This window comes from Saccopteryx leptura, chromosome 2, assembly GCF_036850995.1.
Source record: "Saccopteryx leptura isolate mSacLep1 chromosome 2, mSacLep1_pri_phased_curated, whole genome shotgun sequence".
In the NCBI taxonomy this organism is placed as follows: Eukaryota; Metazoa; Chordata; class Mammalia; order Chiroptera; family Emballonuridae; genus Saccopteryx; species Saccopteryx leptura.
Genome location: NC_089504.1, coordinates 285837018 through 285846632, shown reverse-complemented (window position 1 = coordinate 285846632; position 9615 = coordinate 285837018).

Genomic DNA, 9615 nt, shown 5'->3' with positions numbered 1-9615 from the left:
GATAGAGACAGCGCGATGAAGTATGTGGGAGAGCACCTGCGCTTGCGCAATAAGGCAGCCGCTCCCGGCCGCGTGCGGCAGCCAACCTCGGCGCAAGCGCCAAAGGTTGGGCCGTTGGCTGGCACGCCACTGCGCATGTGTTTCAATTAAAGGATGGGTTTCCAGTGTAGCGCAGGTGAAGTCAATAGATTGGCATGTACCTCATCTCCTCTGGGGCCACAAAGGTCAAAAGAGGCGTGAAAGTTTCGCTAGTTGGTTCCAGCCTTAGCAAGGGGCAAGAATAAAGGGGCGGGGTTTACTTGCAGTTAAGGGAAGACTTGGCGAGCTGAGTACGTGGTGAACTGGGAGTTGTAGTCCCATGGGGCTGGGCTAAGTGGTAACCATTCTTTCTTGTGGGCACGTTGGGATTTACGGTTTATTGTCTCCGGGCTCTTTGCTGTGCGCGGACCTTACCTTTTTTTTTTTAATTTTTATTAATTTTAATGGGGTGACATCAATAAATCAGGGTACATATATTCAAAGAAAACAGGTCCAGATTATCTTGTCATTCAATTCTGTTGCATACCCATCACCCAAAGTCAGATTGTCCTCTGTCACCTTCTATCTAGTTTTCTTTGTGCCCCTCCCCCTCCCCCTCTCCCTCCTTCCCTCCCCCCATAACCACCACACTCTTGTCCATGTCTCTTAGTCTCGTTTTTATGTCCCACCAATGTATGGAATCCTGCAGTTCTTGTTTTTTTCTGATTTACTAACTCCGTATAATGTTATCAAGATCCCACCATTTTGTTGTAAGTGATCCGATGTCATCATTTCTTATGGCTGAGGACCTTACCTTTTTTAGACAAATGTTTTCTACAGAGGCTGTGAGCTGTACCAGAGGGTTATGGCTTATTTATCCCCAAAATTATTCTATCTAAGACATTGTGTCGGGGGTTTAGTTACATTTCTTTTTTTTCCCCTCCTTTTTTCTTTTTCTTGTTTCCAGAAAAAAAAGGGAAACAGCCTGACCAGGTGGTGGTGCGATAGAGCATTGGCCTGGGATGCTGAGGACCCAGGTTTGAAACCCCGAGATCGCTGGCTTGAGCACGGGCACATCAGCTTGAGAGCAGGGTTGCTGGCTTGAGTGTGGAATCATAGACATGGCACCATAGTCACTGGCTTGAGCCCAAGGCCTGGACAAGGGTTCACTGGCTCTGCTGAAGCCCTTCTGTCAAGGCTCATATGAGAAAGCAGTCAATGAGCAAGTGAGGTGCTGCAACTATGAGTTGATGTTTCTCATCTCTCTTCTTATCTGGTTGGCTCTGTCTCTTGCTTAAAAAAAAAAAAAAAAAGAAAAAGAAAAAAAGAGAAACAATAATAATGGTAGAAACAGCTGTTTTCCAAACTAGTGAAGGAACCATGAGAGCATGAACAATTCAGGAGTCACTTATATTTGGCCATGAAACAGAAGAGAACTTTTACATACTTTATCCTCCCCAAATTGGGACAGCCTGTGATCTGCTGGAGAGAACTTAGGAAGTTGTCAATAGTAAAATGATAGCACAGTTGTTGATCATATAATCCTATAATTCTTTTCCAGGCACCACAGTTGTTGGTGTTCACTTGGAGCAGCAGCATACTAGCTATCCTACTAATGGAAAAGTTATGTGTTGCAGGCCCTGCTTCCCTTCCCTTAAAAGCCAGACCTTAATTGCATAGCATTTTGGAAAATGATTCTACTCGTATGTATGTTTTTTCCTGTTACTTGGTGAATTGGAAATTATCTGTCCTTGTTCTTCATTTCCCATTAAATGGGAACATTGCTGTATTTCCAGAGCCTGGAGCTGGATCTCTTAAATAATAAATGATCAATAATTATATATTGAATGAATACAGTATTCTTCCTTTGTGTCTCCTCTTAATACTTAAACAAAATTTGCACAGGGATCCCAGGAGACATAGTGTTGACTAAAGTGAACAGATACTCAGTTTGAGTAGGACAGTCACACAGTGGCTAGGGAAATACCTGAGGCTATCTGACTATCCACTTCACTGTAGGCGGAACAGATCTGAGAGGCTTACTGTGTCACAGCTGGGACATCAGTGAACTAGCTCTTTTTGCAGAGTATGTTGCGCGGTGGTAAAGAGCATGACTTTGGAGTCTACAGGCCTGGATTTGATTTCAGCACTGCCATATCCTAATTGTGGAATCTTGAGCAAATTTTCTAACTTAAGTTTTCTCAAATAAAATGTGGATAAAGACCCTGGCTGGTTGGCTTAGTGGTAGAGCGGCGGCCTGGTGTGTGGATGTCCCAGGTTTGATTCCTGGTCAGGGCACACAAGAGAAGCAACCATCTCCTTCACCCATCCCCCTCTTTTTTCTATCTCTCTCTTCCCCTCCTGCAGTCAAGGCTACACTGGAGCAAGTTGGCCCAGGTGCTGAGGATGGCACCATGGCTTCACTTCAGGCACTAAAATGGCTGCGGTTGCAAAGGAACAATGGCCCCAGGTGGGCAAAGCATCACACCCTAGTGGGCTGGCCAGGTGTATCCTGGTCGGGCATATGTGGGAGTCTGTCTTTCTGCCTCTTCATTACTCACTTAAGAAAATAAAATGTAGATAAAGCTACCTACTTCATCAGGTTACTCTGAGAAATATATAAGATAATGTATATAAAGCAACTTTTTGAATTTTCTCTCCTGCCTCCTTTTGCTATTCTCTAACCTTATCCTCTGTTATTGTCTAATCAGAAGTATGGTTCCTTTAGTATGGAGTGTGTCTAAAGTATTCTTCAAATCTTACAACCAAGGAGAAAATGTATCCTCATATATCTAGGAAGAACTCAAATTATTTAGAGGTGCATTTGCATGGAAGTTAACAAATTTTTCAACTGGTAAAGAGAATTTTGGCATCTGAGTTTCAGCTTCTATCTCCTTACTGCTCTGCATGAGCCATCACTTGGCTGATGACTCTAGAGCAGCAGGAAGGAGAAGGTGGATAACTTACAGTAGGGCTTGGAAAATCCACAAACTTTATGCAAAGAGAAAAACAGAACAAAACAGATTCCCCTCACCAAAGAGTAACAGGGAATAAAATATATTTAAATTTTCATAGGCTTGCCTGACCGGGTGGTGGCACAGTGGATAGAGTGTCAGACTTGGATGTGGAAGACCGAAGTTCAAGACCCTGAGATCGCCAGCTTGAGCGCGGGCTCATCTGATTTGAGCAAAGCTCACTAGCTTGGACCTAAAGTCGCTGGCTCGACAGGGGGTTACTCGGTCTGCTGCAGCCTCATGGTCAAGGCACATATGAGAAGGCAATCAATGAACAACTAAGGTGTCGCAACAAAAAACTAATGATCGATGCTTCTCATCTCTCTCCGTTCCTGACTGTCTGTCCCTATTTATCCCTCTCTCTGACTCTCTCTCTGTCACTGTAAAAAAAAATTTTTTTTCATAGGCTTGATGACTTTCCAAACAGAAAGCATTTCAGCTTGGCACCCACGTAGGAGCACTTCCTTCTTTGTTGCACTTTGAGTAAGACGTCTTTGATCTTCATGCAACCTACTGTCACACTTCTGCCTTTAGGCTTGTTTTCAGTAAAGAGGTCCTCTATCTTCATCCTTCAAACCCCAGCTGACACTGAATCACTTCCTCAGAATACATTCTTTAGCTCCCTGGACTAAGTTAGGTGCTCTAAATAGCACTCTTGGGGTGTAATAATGTGTGTGTCTGATCCCTTACTATCTCTACTGCAATACTGTAAGTTTCATGAAAGTAGTGACCTTATCTGGTTAGCTTACTGTGGTATCCTCAGTGGCTGACACATCGCAGGCATTTTAGCTACCTGTTATGTGTATGCATTAATGAAATGATTCAATTTTTCTGTCCTTTTTATTTTTTATCTCATTAAGACAGTAAATTATGGAGTTCTTATTGTGTTGAGCCCTTTAATTCTTTCAAGGTTGCCTTTTCAACCATTGTTTCTCTAAGGTACCACCTCCTTTTTATCATGCAAATTCCTGAGGAGGAGATTCTCAAAGGTTCAGTTTTTTGCCTTGGACAGCTAATTTATTTTTTCAGCCTCTTCATCATCTCTTTGTGGCTGGCCCAGCAGTATGACCTTTCACCTGAGCTCAGTGCCATCTCTCTGGCTATTTTTCTGTTTGGACTGTCTATTCTCAATTCAGATTCAATATCTGCTATATGTGATTTATGTTACTATGATAGAATCCCAACTCAGAGTCCCTTGAGTAAAAAAGAAAATTCAAGCCCTGGCCAGTTGGTTCAGTGGATGGAGCATTGGCCTGGCCTACAGATGTCCTGGGTTCAATCCCTGGCCAAAGCACATAGGAGAACTGACCTTCTGACCTTCTGCTTCTCGTCCCCTTCCACTCCCCCTTCTATCTCTCTTCTCCTCTCGCAGCCAGTAGCTTGATTGGTTTGAGTGTTGGCCTCAAGCACCAAGGATAGCTCAGTTGGGCTGAACCCATTAGCCTCATGTGCTAAAAATAGCTTGGGACTTGAGTGTCGTCGGCCTATCCTGATCGGGTGCATGCGGGAGTCTGTCTCACTATCTCCCCTCCTCCCATTTAAAAAAAAAAGAAAGAAAAACTGTGTGTTAGATGTCTTGTGTATGCCTTAGAAACTAGTACACTGGTGAGTGTGTAGCACATACCAATAAGAACTTATAGAAGGCAAGCAAATTAAATTTTAGTTATCCTATCCCTGCTTGGTTTCTCTTAGGCCCACTATGGTTTCTTTTTGGTGTGTCTTATAGTACTTTCATTGAGGTTACTGAGGGCAGGGCCTCAATGTCTTTATTCATAGATCAGGTTTGGGTATGGGTTGGTGTCAGCAGTTGTTTGTAACCCACTGTGGGCTACCTGCCTGGAGCTACTGCTCTGTTCATTGTTTGTGTCTGCGTTTTTGTACCTAGGCAGTGTGGGAGGGGCCGACCTGTATGTAAGGATAAGCTTCCTTCCGCTTAGAGCTGACAGCAGCTCCATAAAAGGATCCAAGCTCTGTAAGATTTGCCTCCACTTTTTAGCTACTCCACCTCCTCTAGCAGCTACTTGGTCTTCTCACACTCTTCTGTAGAAATATTGTAGTGTGGGCTCAGACTAGCCTTACCCCACTAACTCCTCTGCAAGCTTGGTGGGTTAGGGCAGCTGTGATTGGGGATACAAGGTTAATGGGACCCCCTTACTCCAGGGGTCTCTTGATTAGGAGATCAGTATGGGGAAAGTGGCCTCTACTCCACAGCCTAATCCCATGAACTCTGCTGGATACGCCAGTTCTATTTCTCCCCAGAGAGATGAGCAGCAGGTTTAGATTGGGTAGGGCTGACAGTCCCCTCTGCAGAAGTTCTTCTAGCTGGAGAGCCCCTGGTCTCAGGGAGGAAGACTGAGAGAGACCTCTCTTGAGGCTGACTGTGCCCCCCAAAATGGCTAAGCCCCTCGACTGGGCCCTACAATATGCTTCAGGGAAACCACACCTGTCAGGTTTCAAGGCTTTTTAAAAACCTTTTATTATTTTTAGAAATTAAATTTAATGGGGTGACATTGATCAATAAGAGTACATAGCTTTTGCCTGATTGATGGTGATGTAGTGGATAGAGAATCAACCTGGGATGCTGAGGTCCCAGGTTTGAAATCCCAAGGTCATCAGCTTGAGTGCAGGCTCATCCAGCTAGAGCACAGGCTTATCTAGCTTGAATGAAATGTCATCATCTTGAACATGGGATCATGTCAATGAGCCCATGCTCTCTGGTTTGAGCCCAAGGTCGTTGGCTTGAGCATGGGGTTGTTGACTTGAGCATGGAATCCTAGAAATGACCCCATGGCCACTGGCTTGAGCCCAAAGATCACTGACTTGAAGCCCAAGGTTGTTGGCTTGAGCAAGGGGTCACTCACTCTGCTGTAGTCGCCCCAGTGAAGACACGTATGAGAAAGCAATTGATGAACAACTAAGGTGCTGCAACCAAGAAATTATACTTCTCATCTCTCTCCTTCCTCTCTGTTCCTATCTGTCCCTCTCTCTGTCTCTCTTGCTTAAAAAAAAAAAAAGTACCAGACTAAATCAGTCATTAATTCAACCTTGGTGTTGGTATGTCAATTCAAGTATTCTATACACACACACACACACACACACACTTTTAAAAAAATATTTAAAGCTATGAGGTCACATTTACCATACAATCACTATTATTATTTCTAATTCTGCCACTCATACAGCAGCATTTTAATAATCTGCTTAACCTCTCTCGTCTTCACTTTCCTCATTATAAAATGAAGGGGACATTTCAGAGGTTCCATCAAGACCCAACGCTTCCACAATATGAAAGTGTAAGATACTGTGACACTGGAGGGGAGATAGGGGACTCCGACAGAGGCCAGCCCGGCTCCCATGTGCGAAGGGAGGGGAGGAGGGAGGCTGGGCCAGGCTGACAGTAGTGGTGGGGCAGGAGGAGGAGGTGGCAATCAGGCTGTGGAACCAACTAATTCAGATCTTAGTCATCTCACTTCCCCTGGTCTCTCCTGCCTCCAATCTACTTTGCAAAGAGCCAGATTATTCCCCCCCGGGAGAAGTGACCATCTGCTTCTCTCCACACTTTCCCTGCCCTTCTGCCCTTCTCTCTCTCTCTCTCTCTCTCTCTCTCTCTCTCTCTCTTTCTTTACCTCCCACAGCCAATTAATTGCTCTATCAGTTTGAACTTAGCCCTAGGCTCTGAGGATGGCTCTGTTGGAGTACATCAGCCTCATGTACTAAAATAGCTTGGGATTCAAGCAACAGCTCCAGTCAGGGCTGCCAGGCGGATCCTGGTCAGGACACATGCAGGAGTCTGCCTCACTGTCTCCCCTCCTCTCACCTAAAAAAAATATATAGATGTACAGCAACCATACTTTAGAAGGGTTAAACGATATATGGATAAACTGTTTCCATAAAATTCCATTAGTATGATTACACTTTGAAATTATTAGCTAGCTAGATATTAGTAAAGTCACCCTCTCTCTCTCAAAAAATCAATACAAACAAATTTAAAACAGTAAAAAAAGAAAAGAAACTCAAGGTGCCTGACTAGTTGACTCCCTCTGGCTTCAGTGTGTTTTTTCTGGTGTCACTGACTCTGTCCTGTCACCGATGATGTAACAATGATCAGCAGTGTATATACTGCTGCCTGGGAAGACTGTTCTCAGTACTTTTATGGAGTACATTGACCACAGTCAGGGCATTTCTGCTCTGTCTCTGATCGTATTTTTGGCTAAAGAGTGTTTGCTGTTGTTCTGATTGAAAAGGAAAGATGTCTTTTCATGGACTATCCCCAGTGTATTTTTTGTTTGTCTGCCTGTTGATGGGAAGTTTGGGCACTTGTGAGAGAACTCGTCCAACCTGGGCCAGGATTGGATGGGAGATTTTACCGGAAGAAGCGTTTTATCTAAAAGTTAATCGTCCTCCATCTCACTGTCTACCTTACCCTATGAACAATCTATGCTTCACTTTTGTGAACATGAATATATTTCAGGGTTCTTTATATCTCATATGTATTATGGGAGAAGATGTCTTTTTTATTCTACTTGTTCTTTCTGTGTATTACCTGTGGAAAAAATGGAAGAAACACAAGAAAAAGGTAAGCTCGTGATGCAGATAGTAATACTTATAGGAAAATTGCTTTAAAACATAAGATTATGAGCTACTTTGAGGGAAAGTACCCCATCTTACTCCTCTTTGTAACCTCCCCCATCCCAGCCATTCGCCCCCAGCATCCAGCACAGTGTCTTGCACACACTAGGTGCTCAACAAATAACTATTAGTTTAGAAGGCCCTAAAGTAATCTAGTGCAACTCCCTATTTCAAGTGACAAAACACATCAAGAAAGTCGCTATAATGAATAGACTGTACAGGAAATGACATGTGGGTCTGGGCCGGGAGGTAAGTCATCTGACCTTTCTCAGCTGCCTAACCCATAAAATGAAACATCTGGACCAAAATTGCTGATAGATTCCTTGTGCATCTATGTAGGAGGGATAAGTATGTAAAAGTTGGCGTGTATTTTTCTAAGTGAACTGTAAACTAATGTCTAATACTAGGATAACTTTCAGGGAAATGGCACTCTTAAACAAATATACCACTTTGCCAACAGCATCTTGTTTTGAGGCGACTCTTTTTGTTTTTAGACAGAGAAACAGGAAGTGTGTGTGTGTGTGTGTGGGAGGTGAGAAGCATCAACTTATAGTTGCTTCACTTTTAATTGTTCATTGATTGCTTTCTCATGTGCCTTGACTGGAGGTTCAAGTCAAGCCAGTGATCCCTTGCTTAAGCCAATGACTTTGGCTTCAAGCCAGTGACTTTGGGAATCATGTTGATGACCCTGTGCTTAAACTGGCAACCCTGAGAACAAGCCAACAAGCCCACAGTCTAGCTGACGAACTTGGGGTTTCAAACCAGGGTCCTCAGCATCCTTGGCAGACACTCCATCCACTGCACCACCATCTGTCAGCTGTGAGGCAATCATCAAAGCTCTTTGACCTTTATAATAATCAGGTTGTTATAAAATGACTGAATTTTATTGCATTTTCCTTCAGGCTGTTTAGAAAAGGGAAATATTTTGCTAATATTCAAATAATTTCTTCTAGCAGAATGCTCTAACCATAAAAGCACATTTTAAGTGTTGGTTGATAGTGAAAATGATTACTATAACCTTTCACAGGTACATACACAATAGAGCATTTCTTCTGCCCTTGTACCTGTTTTTTCTTAAAAAAAAAAAGATTTGTTGATTTGAGGGAGAGACAGACAGAGAGGGATAAAGAAAGATGGGGTGGGGTGTGTTGGGGAAGGGAAAGGAGCAGGAAGCATGAACTCATAGTTGCTTCTGGTATGTGCCTTAAATGGCCAAGACCAGAGTTCTGAAACGGGGACCTCAGCCTTCCAAGTCAATACTCTCGCCTCTGCACCACCACAGGCCAGGCTCTTGTACCTATGTTTTGTAGTAAGCTTTCTTTCTATAACTAAGTAATGTATGGTATTTGGAGTTTAAGTATAGATATTCAGAAAACTTCATTTGAACTACAGTAAGAGAAAATGTATATTATCATTGGTTTCTCCCCTTTTAGGTGCAAAAGGAGACCTCAGATGGTAATACACAGTCCATCACTGAAATTAGAGACCTACTCCACAGACTATTGGCCATAACATCTATGATGGCAGACTCCTTGAATTGTGCATCCCACAATTTTACGGCCAACAGAGTCAAGCACCAGAAACGATGCAGAAAAAGGAAGACAGATCATGCCATACACATTCCCAACCGAAAGCAGCTCAACCCAACCTGGAGACCACACAAAAAGCCTACTGAAGGCCCTGGCTGGTTGGGTCAGTGGTAGAGCGTTGGCCCGGCATCTTGGGGCCAAGGCACACAGGAGAAGCGCCCATCAGCTTCTCCACTCCGCCTGCTTCACAGGCACTTAGGATGGCTCCACAGCCTCGCCTCAGGCACTAAAAATTGTCTCTGGTCACAACAGAGCAGCAGCCCTAGGTGGGCAGAACATCGTCCCCTAGTGTGCTTGCCGGGTGCTTCCCAGTACGGTGCATGCAGGAGTCTGTCTCTCTGCCTTGCTTCCTCTCACTAAAATTA